We start from the raw sequence: 19,341 nt of genomic DNA, 5'->3' as shown, positions 1-19,341 counted from the left end.
TAGAAAAATTCAATATTTGAATATGTAATGGCTCCTTCATATAGAGGAATGAAAATAAAAAAATGCTGCATCATTAGTTTTTAAATTTACTTTTAAAAACTTTTTTCCTTTTAATAACTTTTCCAATTTTTCGGAAGTATGTTTTCGGCATTTGTGGTGTGCAACAATGGTAAAAGTCAGGTAATAACACTTGGGCCGAAAAGTCTCTGGCGTAACAAAGAAAACATGTTTTTTTTTTTTTGTTAAAAATTAGCTTTATTCATCAACGTAATTTCCATCAAGAACAAGGAAGCGCCGCTCTAACATTTCAAGGCCACTTTTGTACGAGAACGATTTATCTTTTGCCTTAAAGTAGGCCTCAATTTCAGCGATAAACTCTTCATTCGAGCGAAATTTCTTACCGACCCGTAGTCGCTGTGAGCCAAATCTGGCGAATACGGTGGTCTATGTGGTAGCAATTCGAAGTTTAATTCATGTTGTTTTGCCATTGTTTTGATAGATTTGTGTCACGGTGCGTAGTCGTCGTGAAACAAAACAGTGAGCAAACGCGGCACCCACTTCGAACAGAGCTTTCTCATATTCAAATGCTCATGCAATATAAAGCCAACACGTTTTTGATATCTTTACGTAGTCAGCTAACTCACGCAAAATACATTTCCATGGCAGCCGGTTCTACGTTACCGGAATGACTCGGGTTTCTCCCGCCCAAGGGCTGCCGCCCTGGTAAACTAGCACTGTCTAGTGTACCGTACCCCATCGGTCAAAACGATTTTATGGATTTTTTTTGATGTTCTCTGATGCTACCGCTTCATTTGGACAGTCCGGCAAAGGGCAATCAAAGCGTATTGCCTTGTCTTCGATGCCATAGTCAAGTCTAGCTGGGTTTTGAGATAGTTAACATCAGGCGGGTGTGTGACATGGTGTCCGATGTCAGGCTTGCACCGGTTGTTTTCAACGCATCGGCCCGCTCATTTCCTTTTATTCCTTTGTGCCTAAGCAGCCAGTAGTTACAGACTGCTCAGTAAACGCAAATTTTGCTCTATTTTGGTTCTGCGCTGCCGAGAGAGTTGCTAGTCAGTCAGACTGTCAGTTCAACTCCTTTAGTTGCAGCGTAGATCTCGGCTTGGAAAATGCTGCAGTAATCTCTTAATTTTTTTTCGAATTGTTTGTACCACCTATACAATTTTTTGGACTTTTGATGTGCATAAAGAAGTCGTTGAAGGCCTTCTTCCACATTCTTAATTTTTCTGCAACGGAAATTCATTCCACAACCGAATCAGACTTTGCTGAAATCGCTAAATTCGTTTTTTATTCTTCACAAAGCACGCGCACATCTGTTAGCGAATGCTAATATTGACATGAAATTTGACACAGATGCCAATGACAGTACAACCAACATGAAAACAAATATTGCCCGAAATGTTGTAAGAGATGGCAGCCATTTAAAAAGTCACAAAGAAATTTTTATAATTCACTTTATATCTTATTTCGACTATGCATTTGTGAGTGGCGCTAAAACAGATATCAAGAAGAAATATACAAAAAGTGTATGCATATACAAATTAGTACTTGAAATGCTAGCTTTCTAAATAATTCAGTGCTCTGTCAAACTCATAGAATTATACGAGGAATCTACGTACATACTGGCTTTTGTGCTGGACTCTTCTGAAGTGCTAATTAGCCTTCATAGACAGGAAATTATAATTGTATAAACCAGATCGTCGTAGTTAAAAAACCTTTTAGTCTACTAAACTAGTTTTTCCAGAAAGGAAATGGCTGTGAGATACGCGAAAGCTTTTCATAAAAATTAATATAACGAGTATATGTCAGCTTTCTGCTTTCAAATAAAAGAGTAACTAAATGTTTCCATTGAAGTAAATAGAGTTAATTCTGCTATTGCGATGGTATTTTGTAAACTACATTTTTTTCTGCTGCTCTTTCATCAGAGTTTGTTATACTTAAAAAATATGTTCCCAAATGAGTTCAAGCTCCACTATTTTCGGCTAAAAAAATGTTGTAAATTTTTCTCTAACTGCTGAGAAATATGGTATTGAGAATCAATTAAAGCATGCTTGCTTAATGTTCCTTAGAATTTCTGTCGACCTTGTCTTACATATAATAAATAAAAGGTGGCGCAAAATTAGTCACTCTATGGGAAGATATATAATTTTTGCAAATAGCGTCGCAAGCCAATCATATTTGACACTTCTGAAGTAGACAGCTGCAGTATATTTATACAACCAGACAAGCAAAGGAGCGCTTAAAGTTTAAAATAAAGAATTCCATCACTCAAAAGCATTTCTTTTTATAGTATTTAGTAAAAAAGTTATTCAAAACGAAAATTGCGTCACCCTGTAAAATACCTTACTTACTGGCTAATCATTACTACTTTTTATTTATGACATCTGACTTAAAAAATCATCTGCTAGAAAGTCTTTGTCGATTTATGTAGAATGAAGGTTTTTTGAGTCCACATTGGGAAGTATGTAGAAAATTTACGCAACCATCCTTAAAAAATATATACAAATTATTCAACTTAAATGTCCAAATGTACAAATTCAGTTGTAGAGATCGAGCTGGATACCGGCTTGAAATAGCTGAATTGGGATTAAACGATTTCAGGCTTTATTCAGTCGGCTGTGAAACAGCGGAGTTTGGATTACTCACTCAAAATCTTACGAGAGGGCGTTGTTGAGGTCTTATTAAAAATTATTACTTAACTTATTACTACAATAATAATAGAAGACACAATGAATATTTTTTTTTTAATTTTTTTTTTTTCAAATGAATTTTTTTTTTCAATTTTGTTTAATTTTTATTTATCAGACTTACTTCATGATTTGTTTTCTATACATATACAGACTTCTTTTACTTTTACTTTTCCTATTTTTATTGCTTAAATTTAATTTTTTCATGTTCAGGCAAATTGAAATTTTTTGTCAGTGAGTGCTGTGTGTTAAATGGAGATTCCAAATCAAGGCGAATCTATTCAAGGTGGGGTTGGTAAATCAGCTGATTTTTTTCTTTGACAATCAAAAGTAATATACAAAATATTGTTGGTCTAGTGCCACAACCTTTAATGACTACGCCTTGTTCCAAATCAAGTTTCAAGAGGTGTTTTATTTGTTTCAAGTGGGTTTTTGAAATATTATATTTTACTTTGTGGAAAGCCGTTTTTTGAACTGAACCCATTTGTGCTCATAATATTCAATGCGAAAAAAGGCGTAAATTTTTCTATTTTATTTATCACTTCCTCAGTGACCAGCAAGTTCAAGCTGAGGTACAAATTCATTAGAGAAATTGGCTCATAAATAAAATCAATTTATTTAAGGTTTTGCAAGTAAACTCAATTGGAATGCCAATGACGGAGAAAACAATGAAACCTCTTTTTGCGCAGTTAAGATCTCAAGCTGTTTTCAAAATAACACAATTCAACTCAGCAACAGAGATGAGCTCTATGAACATACAAATGTACACACATACATATGCACATATTTATATACGCATATGCATATTTACTCGCATACAGCAAGTCACACCATTTGCCTAAACAGGAAAAGCTTTGAACAGATTTCAATGAAATGCATTTGTAATAAAAACAAATATTCCATTGAATGCAAATATGTGAAATAAATATAAATAGTAAAAGATGCTTGTTTGTATTTGTTAACCCTAGAAAGGTTAACCCATTTGAAGTTACGTTGTAAGTAAACATCGTAAATTTTACGACTACTTACTTTTATACCTGATTAAAAGAAAGTGTTATTTCTTTTGCAATTCCAAGTATGTATAAAATTCAAGTTTTCATATCTCTTTTAATTATTTTATTTGAAAAAAGTTGAGAAAAGTTCGTAATTCGTAGTTAGAGCAAGTCTAGCGTTTGGTTGCTTTGGTTAAAACGAACTCGTAAAAATTCCGAGGTTTACTCTTCTAGGGTTAAGATTACAGTGCGCTCTGTGTGCATTGCAAAAAGGTAGCAAATTTTAAAATGAACAAAATGTGTACAGATGATATATAAAGTAATTAAATTAAACATTTATTAATTTATGGCTAAGCGTGTTTATTTTTTGATACAGTTGTTTTTTATCGTCATGCTTGATAAGGTATAGGGTTCTTCAGAAAGCGTGCCTGAAATTTTATGAAAAAGAAATGGTAATAAAATGTTGAAAATAATCATTAAATATTGTAAATCAATTCTTCCATGACATGAAAATGTCATGCATAATATTAATGATTGTAAACGATTTGCTTCATGGTATTTAACTGTTATAGTCATATGCATGTTATATACTTTCCTCCAACACATTAATTATGGTATGCCATTAATTAGGATATGACATTAGCTATGGTATGACATTAATTATGGTACGACATTAGTTATGGTATGACATAATTACGACGCGGGTTTTTTTTTCCGAAAAAATAATAATAAATAGTGTATTTCTCCGTGTCATTAATGATAATATATACCTGACATGACATTTATTATCGTATACACCTCTTGCCATGACATTAATTATCGTGTATGATTTTTCTCCAAACTAATGATGGCAAATGACTTCTTCCATGACATTGGTTATGATTTACCACTCCTACTATGACATTATTTATGGTATACCACTCTAAACATGATATTTATGATGTCGTATGATTTTTTTCGCAAGCGGATGATGGTAAATGACTTTCCCCATGACACTAATGATGATATTTGACGTCTGTCCTAACGTTAATTATGGTATACCATTCCACACATAGCATTAAATAGCATATATGATTTTTTCTTTTTTTTTTTTCAAAAAATTAATAGTGGAAAATGACTTCCCCTATGACACTTACGTGTCTTCTGGCATGACATTTATTATGGTATATGGTACAATTTCTGTTATGACATTTATTATGGTATGCAGCTTCTGGCATGCCATGAATTATGGTATATGATTTTTTCACAAAACTAATGATGGCAAATGGCTGCTTCTATGACATTAATTATGATATATCACTCCTGCCATAACTTTAATTATGGTATACCACTCTACACATGATTATGGTAAAACACTCTATGGTTTTTTTCACAAAATTCTTGGTGACAAATGCTTTTCACGATATATCACTTCTATCAAGACATTTATTATGGTAGGCCACTCTTGACATGACAATATTATGGTGCATGATTTTTTTTCACAAAAGTAAGAATGGTATGTGACTTACGCCATCATATCATAAGATTTGTTCTAAATGCACTGCCCAACTCTACTTCAAACATTACATTCGATGGACAAAATCTTCTGTAAGTTTTCTCCACATTTGCCGGGTCTTTTTGGTTAGTAAAACAAATATTAAGAATATTAAAACGACGTTGGTCTTGCCAAAAACTGCTAAATATAATTTCGTCGTGCTGTTCGTTCGTAATTTTGGTACTTACCTTCACTTACCTGTAAAACGCGCCACAAACGCTTCTGAAAACAAGCTCCAAAAAATAATAGCAAAAATGATATTGGTGGTAATTCGAGGTTGGGTCATCCCCATTGAAAAACCCGTTAGATTGCTTAAATTAACTTGCAAGCAAATTGCATGAAAAATGCCTGCACAGTGAATATTTTGTGAAAATTTGCAAGCAGCGGAAGGAGTTTTATTTACTTCAATTGAATTTAATGCCATTACACACTTCGTAGTTGTTGTTTTTATTGTTGCTGTTGCTGCTGCTGCTCTTGGAAATGCATTTCAATTTTCATTTGCTTTTGAATTTTGTTTTAATCTCCTTTTCGTGAAGTGCAACGCCAAAAAGTTCGCTGTAGCCACTCGCATCCGTTGCAATTTGCAATATATAATTCCACTGGATTTTTACGATCTTTTTCAGCCATTGTGTGTGCCTATAACTACTTTCATACATACATACATAAGTAGTTTTATGCAGGCTTCTGCCTCCCCTTACCCTTTTTTCTTTCATGCTTTGTAGTTGTATGTATTAGCAACGCTGCATCGTTGCAACAGCAGCAGCAGCAATCGCTACAGTCGTTTTTCGAACTAAGCTTTTGAGTAAAGTTTATTGACTTCCCGGCTGGGGCGGTATGTGATGGTGAGACGGATGGCACTGCCAGCAGCAGCAGACCCCAACGATAGTCAATGCAAAACACAGCAACAAGATGCATTCAAAATGAGCAGGGCATTGAGTTTGGAAAATTGTATGTCGCTGTTGGAAAATGTTTAACAAAGTTTTTTTTTTGTTTTGCTATTTGTTCACTACTTTCCGCTATCGCAAATGCGTTTGACGTTGCCTTTTTAGTTTATATGTAAATTTGTTTTTGTTTTTTATTACATTTGTTCTAAATTAACTTACAAAAGCTGATAAAGTTCCTCTTCAAGCGAGCTCATTGAATTTTTGACAGTTGGTTTGTATTTAAATTGTTGGTTCGGGTTGGCTGATCTTCCGTTGAACGGAATTTGAATTAATTTTTGGCTGTCGAAAAGTGAAAATATAAAATTAATATTAGCAGACAGTCGAAAATTTGCCCCAGTATTGATTTTATCCGAAATACATCTAAGTTATGGCGCGTCTAGGCGACTGCGTAGATATTTTCGAGATAGATTCGAGCTGCTATTTTGGCGCTGGCTTCATTCACAACCTGAATTTCAATCTCATTTGGCCGCAATGTAAACGCCAGAAGGCTGTGTGGGTATTCTGCAGAAGTTTCCGCAATAAAAATTAGCAGGGAATATTTGAGCAATGCCAGTGCAAATGTCCAACTGTTTTGGGGAAAGGAGGGGCCACCATTCACTCAACGAGCGTTTGAGCACAATTCTCTGCATATGGATTTGCTCAAGCATAGGGTGTACAAGAGTTTTAACTTTATAAAATACGCTGCTTGACTAATCCAAACATTCGGGGACTATTCAAACCGCCTTTTAACTGCTTTTTGTGCGTACATCAAAACCTAATTTAATCACATTTGCCAAACATTCAATGTATGTATGTATAACCATGTTAAAACTCGTTGTACCAATATCTCATGGTGCTCACCCATGTGAGCTTTGATTTTTTCACCCTCTTGCGTCCAAAAGAAATATATATGTACATATTTAATTTAAATAAAATGTTTATTGTGATAGCGTAACTCCCACACATTTTTTATGCAATATCTTTCATAATGGTTATATTTTAATTCACTTCACCGCATTAATTATTTATTCTCCATCACTTCTCTGCAACAACAATACTTCATTACTTAATTAGGGATAAACCGATGACGTTGCGTTTACTGCGCTTCTCTGCCTCGTTCGTTTTGCACTTTTTTATTTATATATATTATAGAGATGCTACTCCCGGGACCTCGCACGTGCCGAAAATCCCGGCACTAATTGATATGAATTGAAAATTGAAAAATTTGGAATTAAACGAAGTGGAAAGAAACTTTTCCTAATGCCTATTTTCAAAAAAACAAGTTTTTTGTGTTTGGTGAAAGAAAGACCTTAGGCTTTCTTCAAAACCAAATTTTTTTGCGCTAATGTCTATTGCAAAAAGTCTTTTTTTTAAGTTTTAGTGTCCTAATGTATATTTTCGAACAACATTTTTTTGTGTTAAAATTGCCTTATGTTTTTCTCCCAAAACAAATTTTGTTGCCTTAATGTCTATTTTCAAAAAACTTTTTTTTTAATTTTTAGTGTCTGAATGTTAATTAATGTTTTTCTCCAAAAAAATTTTTTTTTTTAATTTTTACAGTGTCTTAACTTAAATTTTCTTTTAATTTATTATTATTCCTTATTCCAAATTTTTCTTACACTTTGACTTGGAAAAATGTTTTTTTTTTGTTTTTTTTTTTTTAATGTTGAAAAATGCACGTGCAAAGGATTAAGCTGTGAATAATGTCTAACCACTTCTATTTGAAATTTTGATGCAGCCCCCAATATTCGAAAGAGCATTTTAAAAGAATCTACCTTTTCCAAGGCGGCCGGACTCCTCACTGAAACAAATCTTAACGGATTAAGTAGAAATTTTAATTGTTTTATATTCATATTTTATATAGTTCTTTTTTACTTTACATCATTGGGATGATTCGTTTTTCTGAAAATTTTGAACTTTCTTTCAAAATAAAAAAATAGCGTTTTACGCAATAATCGAAGTATTAAAAAGGCCTAGGCACTTCTATATAGAAAATAGTATGTAATAGAAAAAAAATTTTCTTCACTGTAAATTAAAAGTTTGGTATGCATTGTTCCAGCCGGCACTCCCTTCAAAAAAATAAAAACAAAAATGCTTCGTCGCAGAAAAGCTGTGGCAAAAGTAAATTTTTTAGAATTTAAATTTATTTCATTGCGCCGATATGCTTATTTTTTCCGCTTCTGCAGTGTTGAACTGGTTGACTTGCAGTCACGCATAGACCGGTTCGGTCTATAACGATACCAGATGGAGTTATGCGTTTTCGAATAGTCCACCCGCAGACACCAGACAACCCACTGCTGAGATAGATATCTTCCATTCCATCAAACTGTGGTGCGGTTTTCGTTTTAATAACGAGGACATCCGCAAAGGAGATGCTCTCCAGTTTCTCTTGAGCCCTGCTCTGAAAGAAATAAGAGAAAAATTTTCCATCTGACTTATGTTCTTAAAACTAAACTTGAACAAAAATGGCCCGCGAAACAATTCGGCAACTTCTCTTTGTTGTTGATGTTCATTATATTTTTATAATCATTTGTAGGCAATGAAACTATATAATAATAAAAATGTAGTTCATTGCCCACAAAAACTATATAAATCTAAATTTCAAACTTTATAAAAAAACTATAAAAATTCAAAAAAGTTTCGCAAAAGTTTTAATCTTTTTTATTCAGAAAATTTGTGGAATTTTTATAAATTGTATGCAAAGTTTGAAACTTTGATATTAAAGATTAACTACAATATATATTTTTTTTCTAATAACGGTCGCCTCTCGGCAAACAATGGCAATCCTCTGAATGTATTACTGCCATGAAAAAGTTCCAAATAAGAATTATCGGCCGTTCGGAGTCGGCTTCAAACTGTAGGTCCATCCATTTGTGGGGCAACAACAGGACGCACGCCACAAATAGGAGAAGGAGCTCGGCCGTACACCCAAAAAGGTATATCTCTAAATTTTTTTTATAAAAAACTCATGAAAATTAAAATAAAATAAAAGTAGTAAAAACTATTCAAAATCTTTAGGTGCTCTATTCTTTTCACAGGCTGTACTAATCTTTGAGCTCGTTTCTGCTTTGGCAATTGCTTGCTCGTGTTGACTCTGGTTTTCAGTATATTTTTCATGCCATAATGAGATTCATTAAAAAGCTTCTAGCTTATGAAAAAAAAACAAAAGTCAAAATGTTTTTTGCTTACTGAATTCAGTAAAGCTGTAACCAAGAAAAAATCCCGAAACTAAAAGCAAGAATCCGAAATTCCGACATCACTAATTACCGCAAATAATGTCATCGCTAGTGGGTAGGTACTCACTCACACTCGCATCTGACAACGGGGGGCTTGCTAAGTTTGTGCTATTTTCATCATTTCATTCGTGTCGTATTTGCTCTACGGCGGCCAATGCAAATAGATTAAGTGCATAGATGTATGGATGTATTACTGGATTATTAACGTAAATATGCGTTGGCCATTTGAGTGAAGGGTGGGTACTTACAAACAAATATTTGTGCCGGACACACTTCCATATTCATTGAATGCATAAATTGATGAAAAAGTATTTGGTAATGAATTACACAAATATCGACTGATGATGATGATGTCATAATTTCTAAAACTTAAGTAATCGTATTGAGAGAAAATATAATTATTCAAAGTGCTTTATTATAATAGTATTCGATTTTTTTTTAATTTTATTTAAATGGTGCGATGAAAATCCACAAAACGCCAGGGTATTGCGCCGTCTGTGAGATCACTGTTGTGTAAGGCAATGATGTACGCTTTATAATTTGTTTGGTCTATTAAATACTTACGCAATTAAATTACATAAGTGGAGTGTAATTGTTTTCACTGCATGTAATAAAAAAAAATTTAATTGAAGAGTTTGCCGAACTTCAAATGCATTTATTTCTTAATGTACTTGAAAGTAGACCGTATCCCGCCATGCGCTAAGCGTGAAGCCATCTCTTTTCTGGGTGCAGTACCTCTCGCTCTGTAAACAAATTACTGTAAAAATAAGTTTGAAATGGTAAGGTCGATCTTATTAGTCCAGCATCACTTCCTCCACGCTTTTGCTGAATCCCTTGAAAAAATAAAAAAAGGCCCCAAATTGTGGAAGGATGTTCTCCACGAAGGCTAGGGCGAGCATGTAAGGTTCACAACCACATACACAAGAGTTTAAAGTGAATTCAGCTTACATCCAGCTGTGTCAGTATTGGCCTAAGGACAAGGAGTATTTATTTCTCGCTTGATATCTCATTTTCTCTCGCATTGCCAATCCTGAACACGCCGTGCAACAAATTGAAGGTCAGTATGTGGAGGGTAAAAAATACGTTTGCAAAACGATGGCGTCTGGTAAACATATATGAACTCTTAAAGCTTTAGACCCTTGGAAGACATACATTTTTTGGTCAAATGAAATTTTCATTTTTGCGCCCAATGTTGTTTCGAAAAATTAGAAATAACTTTTGAAATATCAATCTGAGTTGTTCAAGTCAATGTTCGGACTTGCGAAATAAAACTTGAGAAACAATTTTTGCATAAAACTCTTTAGCCCATTATTTTCTCTGACAATGCATCTGTTTGACACCTTTATTTGACAAGCACCTAAAGTGTGCTGTTAAAAAAATAGTTTGATTTAAAAGTTTCTACAAAATATACTACTTGAACAATTTCGCTGTGCTCTTCTCTCACAAAAACTTCATATGTAAAATAGGCGCGTCGAACGTTACCAGACTGAATACTCAAAAGAAGAGGAACGACTTAAAAGTCACAGCATACAGTTATGGACAAAATAGTAGAATCAAGAAATTTTGATGAACTTTGACAAACTTTTTTTTTCATTCTTTTTTTTATAAAAATGTAGCTCATTCTACAAGAAAATCAAAACTTCAGCCTTTTTAATTGGCATAAAAAAAATTCGGGTACGCCGTTTTATAGCCCATTAAAAGTGCAAGTTTACTTTCTGTGTCTTTGTCCGGTATTATCAAAAAACGCGCTCGAAATGCTTAGGAGCTCTACAGTTTGAGGGTCTGGAAGATATCATATCTCAAAAATATATCCTCCAGCGCTGCTTAGATTTACTAAAAGCGTTGACATCCTACATCCTATGTCTAAATTAAGGTCTACCAAAAGGTCTCTGCGTGGCTCGAGGCCAGCCGGGTAAACCTAACCTAATTTAAGTGCAAGTAGAATTTGTCTGTACGGCCAAAATCCCGTAACCGGTTATAGCGTCAATTAAGAAGAATTGTCTCAAATTTATGGTTGATTATTGATAAATTTTCCATTCAAAAAATGTACAAAAAAATAGTAATAATAAAGAAACAGTTGTACCATCTTCAGTTGAAGTCACTGGGCACGTATGTAGCACTTTAACTAATATACAAGTATTGAAAAATTAAAAAAAAAACTCAGTTAATATGTACTAACTATAACTTTCAAGTATATCTGTTCTTTGTAAGTCATTTAATTGTTTGTTTAATTCTTATTTGTTTTTAATTTTTTTCTGTTTTTTTCCATTTTTTTTTTATTTATATTTTTTTAATTTTTTTTTTATTTATATTTTTTTAATTTTTTTGATTTATTTTTTTTTTAATTTTCTTTTTATTTATTTTTTTTTTAATTTTCTTTTTATTTATATGTATATATATATATTTTTTTTTTTTCTCTATTTAGAAAATATTCTATTTTATTTATTTAACATAAACATTTTTCTTTTTATCATTCTCCACTTCACCTATTACTATTTATCTTAAATCCTCAAGTACACCCTGTACTACCTCTTTGCCTTTGCCCTTTACTGAAGCAAACATTTGGTTTTCATTCACAATTCAATCGCCATGCTGTACACTAAATACTCATTGTGAATGGGCTATTAACACACACGCAAGCAATCAAGTAAAACATTCGGCAGGGTTTGAATGATTGTTACATTGGTCGAATTGGTTTAGCAACGTGAATTTTATACGTTTGCTTTCCATTTGGTTGTGAGTTCGAATTGCACTGCGAGCGCGCGCTTTACCTTGCGGTGTAGTTTAATTATAGAAGTTGTATTTGTATATTTCTTCTCCGCTATGGGTCGTTCGTATGTTTGTTAACTTTGTGCCCCTATTTGTACCAAAGGAAGGTTGCTGTTTCAAATGCGATTTCCATTCTACAAACGGGGCTATAAGAATGTTCCCTATTCACTCCACGGGGTCTCTGCGTATTCTCAAAGCTGTAGATCCCACTAACCCGGGGACAACAAATTCCTTTTATTTTATGTTTTGATGAAAAATGTAATTCCTTTTATTTTTTATGTTTTGATTGAAAATGTAATTCCTTTTATTTTTAATGTTTTGATTAAAAATGTAATTCCTTTTATTTTTTATGTTTTGATAAAAAATGTTAGTGGCATGTTTTTAAGTTAATTTAAAATATAATTTTTATTTAGTAAACAGAAAAATAAGAAATCAATGCGTGTATTTTCACGAAATTTAAGTAACAAACGGAAAAAATAATAATTAAATCGGTGGTGAGCATATAAAATCGATTAATAATAAAATTATGGCTTTTAACTATTAATTTTTTAAGCGTTTTATATCTGTTTTTTAATTTATTGTAAAATTCTTTCATAATTTCTTTCGGTGATTTATTCTATTATTTGCAACTTATAAATTAAAGGAACATTTTTAATTGTTTTTAATTCAAACCTACCAGAAAACAGAACTAAAAAGTCTTGGACAGCAGGAAAATAATATATTTAATTTTTTTCTTTTGTTTTTTTTTTGTTTTTGTTTTTTAATTTTTTATTTTAAATGTGTTACACTTTAATACACTTTAAATTATGCAGCTAGTGATACATAAATGTACAAAAAATAACAGCTAAAAACTAGAATGCAAATTATTAAAAGCACTAAAAAGGCAATAGCGGCAGTTTCGTTTCAGAAATAATAATAATACAAACAAATAAATATGTATATATAGAAACATTTAAAATATTATATGATTCGACTACAAACGTTTTAAATGAAAAGAATCAACGCTGTAATTTTTATTTGAATAGTTTATCGAGCCCAAGTGTTAGGAATAATTTATGCATATGTATCATATTTTTCCACGTTCATCTCTTTTAATTTTATTTATTTTTCAAAAACAAGATGTATTTAATTTGAAACAAATAAGTTATTTCTATATATTGATATTTTATTTATTTTATGGGTTTTTGTTTTTCTTTGTAAATATTGATTTTCCTTGTAAATATCTAAACATTAATTCTTCGACAAATTTTTCTGCCTGAGAGTTCGACAAAATATAAAATTATATTCATGGCTAGAATATATTTTTTATTATTATTATTCATTTTTTTCTATTCTACTGTTTTTTCGAACTCCTCTACATTTAATAACATTTAACAAAGTTCTTATGACCTTTTGTTGTGAATCTCACGTTTATTGCCTTCATAAATAATACATTCATTCTACAGTTTTTGGACTCAATCAGTTCGGTGGAAGCATCGGCATTCTTTTTATGTTTACTTTTAATTAGCTGATTGCTGTCAGTGGTTTGATCTGAAAGTCTGGTCTAATTTATGTTTTTTTAATTTTTATTTAATTTTTTGTTTTGTAATACCAGGGTTCAACTCTCAAATTTGACATTTTATTCATTTTTATTTTTTAAAATCATAAAAATAATTTTTTAAAATATAAATGTGAATGTTAATTGATTTTTTGGTATTTACAAAGCAAATGAAGGCAAATAAAAATTTGCTCTTAAAGCGCGCTTCGTAAAAATAGATTCGCTTAAAGTTATTTAATTTTCATGTGAAGTAATTAAAAACTAAAGCAAATTGGGTTTATATTTTGTATTTATTTATACACTCATCTGTATGTAAATGAGCGGAGAGCTCGCCAAAAAAATAATTTTAGCGATTTGCGGCAGCAGTAAAAACAGGTAAATGAAGACATGCTTGGATATTTGCGAAACAAAAAATATAAGAGTGAGAACAAAAGTTAATTAAATAAAAAAAGGAATTAAATTAGATTTAAAAATGTATAGAAAAAATGTTTAAATTAATTTTTTTAAAATAAATTTAAATAAAAAAAAAAATTAAATAAACAAAATGTAAAAAAAAAATTAATTAATTTGGATACTTGAGAAACAAAAAAATATAAAGAGTGGGAAAAAAAGTTAATTAAATAAAAAAAGTAATTAAATTAAATAGATTTAAAAATGTATAAAAAAAATGTAAAAAAAAAATAAATTTGGATATTTGCGAAACGAAAAACTATAAAGAGTGAGAAAAAAGTTAATTGAATTGATTTAAAAATTTATTAAAAAAAAAAATTTGTTTAAGCTAATTTTTTTGAAAGAAATTTACATTAAAAAAAAAAAAAAATTAAAAAAAAAAAAAAAATAAAAAAAAATTAATTAATTAATATACTTGCGAAGCAAAAAAGATACCTAAAGGAAAAAATTAATTAAGTTAGATTTAAAAAATATAAAATATAAAAAAAAAAATTTAAATAAAATTTTGTTGTTTTAATAAAAGTTTTAAAATTTAAATAAAATAAATATTTTTTAACTACATTTTTTTAGATAAAAAAAATTCTCAAATTTGTTGGGATATTTACCAAACCAAAATTACACTTATGGTCACATAATTAAGTCAATTAATCTTTGCATCATTTTACATGCTAAATTTTTTTCGTAATTTTTTTTAAGTATAGTACACTGTAGAACAAATATTAGTCAAACTGTGTGCAAAGTTCACAAAAATTTAATAGATTAAAAAATTAACATCAAAATTTTCAACTTGCAAAAAAGAATTTTTTTGAAAATTTCTGAGTATGCAATTTTATAGTACAGTCAATTTTGTTAAAAAAAAGTCAAATTTTAATCCAATTTTCTCCACATAATGAGAATTGTCTTGTTTTTGTTTTGTAATGAGAGTTTTCTTTCATATGAAGCCCGGAAGTTCACTAAAAATTCTGATAAAAAAGTTGAAAAGTTTGCATAATTTTCAGACAATTTTTTTATTTTTTTCACAAGATGAGTTTTTTTATGTTGAAAGTTTTCTTCCATTTAAAAAGATGAAAATTTTGAATTTTTGTGTAATTGTTAGAAAGTCTGAAACTTTGATTGTTATGCAATCAACTATTTAAAAAAAATGAAAAAATTTTGCATGTAAAATATCTCGATATTGTTAAAAAACTTAATTATTAAAAAAATATGAAGAATGAAGAGTAAGAAAAAAAATTTAATTAAAGATAAAAAAAATTAACTAAATAAAATTTACCAAAATGAAGAAAAATTAATGTATTGGGAATTTTACAAAATAAATATAATATAAATCTATAGAAAATATTATTAAATAAAAATAGTAATTATTAAAAAGTCAAATAAAAATTTCTAAATTTATTGGGAAATTTACAAAATAAACAAAAATATTTGTATAAAACTTGTAATTAAATAAAACTAGTAAAATAAAAAATTAAATAAAAAAAAGTTAATTAGATTTAGAAAATTAAAAAAAAAATTAAAAATTTATTGGGAAACTCGCAAAACAAACAAAATTAAATGTTTAAAAATATATCTTAATATAAAGAGTGAGATAAAAAGTTAAATATATAAAATGAAATTACTTAAATTAGATTTAGAAAGTAAAAAACCGCATTTTTTCAATTTATTCGTGCACTTACAAAACCAAAAAACTATCAATGTAAGAAAATACAACTCAATGAAATGTGTAAGAAAAAGCTAAATCAAATTAAAAAAAAAATGTATAATAAAAAATAATAATAATAAAAAATAAATTAATTTAGATTTACAACAAAAAACGGATACAAAATTATTAAAAACCCAACTACCTATAAAAACAGTAAAAACCCATAAAAAAATTACCAACTAAAAAACCTGCTTTCTAAAGTATATGAAAATTATTTACATTTGGCAGATGTGAATTTTATGAATTTCGAATTCCAGTTGCCGAAATTCTTATAAATATATAAAGTTATGTTATATTATAAGCGTTTTCAAGCAATGTAATTATTGCCTAAAGCGAAATTCTTATAAAAATATCCATTTAATTATTACCTAAACCAATAATACCACGCGGCGCTAGCCAGCGGTGCTTTCGGTTGCTGTGAGTTGATACCCATAAAATGAGGCAGGACATTTCTAAAATTCGGTTCGAACGGGGTAATCAATGAAAACGAAAAATAAAAATTAAATGATATTTTTTTTGTTAACCTCACTGTAATTATTCTTCATTTTATACCAGATTAGTAGGTGTTATTAGTTTATAATATTTTTTCAGAATTAATTTCATATTTTAACACGGCTATTTGTATGTAATCATAGTAAATTTCTAAATATTCTTCTTTGTTATATGTCTATTCGAGCTTTTTCCTTCAATTATTGGTGTTCTGATGTGGTCCAGGAGGAATGAGCGTACAATTCCATGCCGCATACGAACGGCAGATGATTTTTTTTTTTAAGAAGCTTTTTTATAGCAGAAATACACTTGAAGGTGACCGCTAGATAAGCTAAAACTTTTCCTATCATTTGATGTCTCACGCCCACAGTAGGCATCATCCAGTCTGCGACGAACTGAATAATAGGCACGAAATGCCAATCCAATATTCGCAAGCCAAATGTTCTGTTTGTTTTTAAGCCGACTGAACTTTTATAGATTTAAAATAGTTTTTGTTTGTTCCAAAAGTGAATCGCTATTTTATTTAATAGACTTTTTTAAACTGAACTTTTATAGTTTTAAAATAGTTTTTGTTTATTTATTTACTTTTTAATACAATTTACATTTTTCTAAACAATTTCAATTCGTTAGTTTTTTGTGTCCCACTCAATTAAACTCTGCCTTTGTGTGAAACTGCAACGTTATTCAATAGATTTTTCTTTTTTGTTGTTAAAACCACTTTTATGTAAATAAATAGCCGTTGAATTGTTCAAATGGCTCTTTAAATAGCGCTGACCTACTTCCAACAATTGAGTGTCATAAAAATGTGCTACGCTCAGTGGGAGTGCTAAGCGCTTGGGCTGTCAAAGGGCTTAATTTCCCCCTCACTGATCTCTATGATAAATGAAATCTCGTTTTTTATGATTTATTAAATTGATGGAATTGTTAGTGTGTACTTGAATATGCCCATATTCGTTTTTCGTTGGTTAGCTCGTAATTTTGTTGTTGAATTTTTGGGTTTACATAACTGTAGAGTTTGCATAGAACTACGATGCTGCCACTAACTAAAACTAATCTCTTTTATTCTTCCCACATATTTTACTGATATTTTTTATTTTTTAGGTAAATAAAAAAATAAAACAAATAGATAAATAAAGGAATTAAAAAAAGCAAATAAATAAATAAAACAAACAAATAAATGAATTATTTAAATAAAAAGAATAAAACAAAATAATTAATGAATTAAGTAACAATAATCTAAAACAAATAAATTTATTAATTAATTTAAAAATAAATAAATTCATTACTTAAAAATAAATAAATAATGCAAAAAAAATTGATTAATTAATAAAAAAATATAGTTAATTAATTAAAAAAATACTTAACTAATAAAAAAAAAAAATTAAAAATTAAATTAACAAAGAAATTAAAACAAAGAAATTAATTAATTTAAAAAAGAAACGAAAAAGATAAATAAATTAATAAAAAAATAAAATAAAAAAATCAAATCAGCTTTTCTACACATTTCCTCATTTTACTTCCGAAGTCCTTGAATGCACCTCAGAATAACCCAATTTACTATACAAAGCGTGAATCTCTTTTCAAATATATCAAATGTAATTCAGAATATTTATTTTAAAAACATTTAAAAAATATATTCCAAATTTTCTGAAGTACAGGGTGGGCCATAAAGCGTTTGCTTTTTGAACCACCTATTTTTTTGAGAATGGTAACACAAATGACATGTCAAATGTGTTCATAATTTACTTAAAGGTTTGACATTTACGAAATGGGACGCTATACGCTTGAACAAAATTGAGAAATATTGAAAACCTATTTCCAAAGTGGTAAGTCTTCTTCTTATTCCGCGGTTACAGTAAATGGCGAGCGGTACCGTGACATGCTCAACGAGTTTTTGTTTCCAAAAATTGAAGAGGATGACATGGACAACATTTGGTTTCAACAGGATGGTGCAACTTGTCACAATGCCAAAGTTACACTCGAACTTTTGGCTATCGTTTTTGAATTCCAATATCAATTGGCCGCCTCGGAGCTGTGATTTAAGCCCGTTGGACTATTTTTTGTGTAGAGCTGTTAAGGACAAATGCTATGCGAACCATCCAGAGACGATTGATGCTTTGAAACACGAAATCAATGTTGCCATTCATGAAATTGGAGCCCAAACAATCGAAAATGTGCTTAAAAAAATTTTACATGGCCCACCCTATAGATTTGCAGTAGTTGTGAATGAAGCAATGGTTCACCCAGAACTGTGATCCTAAGAAGATGAAGATTTACATTCCCAGACGTATATTTTATGCGCTCTGAAGTACATTTTGTGCCTCTTTAAATGCCATTGGAAAATGTGCTGCTATCTGTTCAATATGAATTGGCACTTAGATAAAAAAAGGGCGCACCATCTTTTACACAAACATTTGATAACTGAATATATCACTTTTAGATAAGACAGCAATTGATATATTTAGGCGTGGCTATTTAGATATCGATTCACTTTTTTCAACTTCAATTAATAATATTTCAATGATAGTGGGACGTCACTGCTGCCTTGATTGCATGGTTTCATGATTTCTCCGATTAATGAAAGATTATAGTTGTTCTTGTAATAGCATAAGCTTCCCTCATAGACTTTTGCGGAATAGTGCTGGTGTGACTGTCTGTGGCCACAAAATAATCCAGATATCGCGGGCTGTCGACTGTCGAGACATCGCGTTCGTGTTGGCTTTTTTTGGTGAATCGGATGCTTTCACGGTAATTCTTTAAAAGGTTACTGTTAATAATAATCTTCTCGCGTGCTGTAAGATGACATGAAAATGATTCTTGCAAAAAGTAACTAACATGAGGAAATGACATACAACTAGCAGACAGAGGCAAAGTTCCTTGCTTTTGTCGCAACTTACAGCCGAATCCCTTCTGTCAACTTTTGACGCAACCTCTTGAGATTTAAGAACTTAATAATGGCCTAAAACGGTTTAGCACCAATTTCGTACAGTTATTTTCTCTTTTC

At 30.4% G+C, this 19,341-nt stretch overlaps 1 protein-coding gene across 1 annotated transcript in view; it reads left to right on the top strand.

The window, feature by feature from the left end:
* Positions 1-19,341, top strand: part of LOC128867951 (SH3 domain-binding protein 5 homolog) — a 72,839-nt gene that overhangs the window by 42,358 nt on the left and 11,140 nt on the right. The gene's annotated exons all lie outside the window — the stretch shown is intronic.

The sequence above is a fragment of the Anastrepha ludens genome, chromosome 6 (genome assembly GCF_028408465.1).
Source record: "Anastrepha ludens isolate Willacy chromosome 6, idAnaLude1.1, whole genome shotgun sequence".
NCBI lineage: Eukaryota > Metazoa > Arthropoda > Insecta > Diptera > Tephritidae > Anastrepha > Anastrepha ludens.
This window is presented reverse-complemented; position numbering and strand designations above follow the sequence as displayed.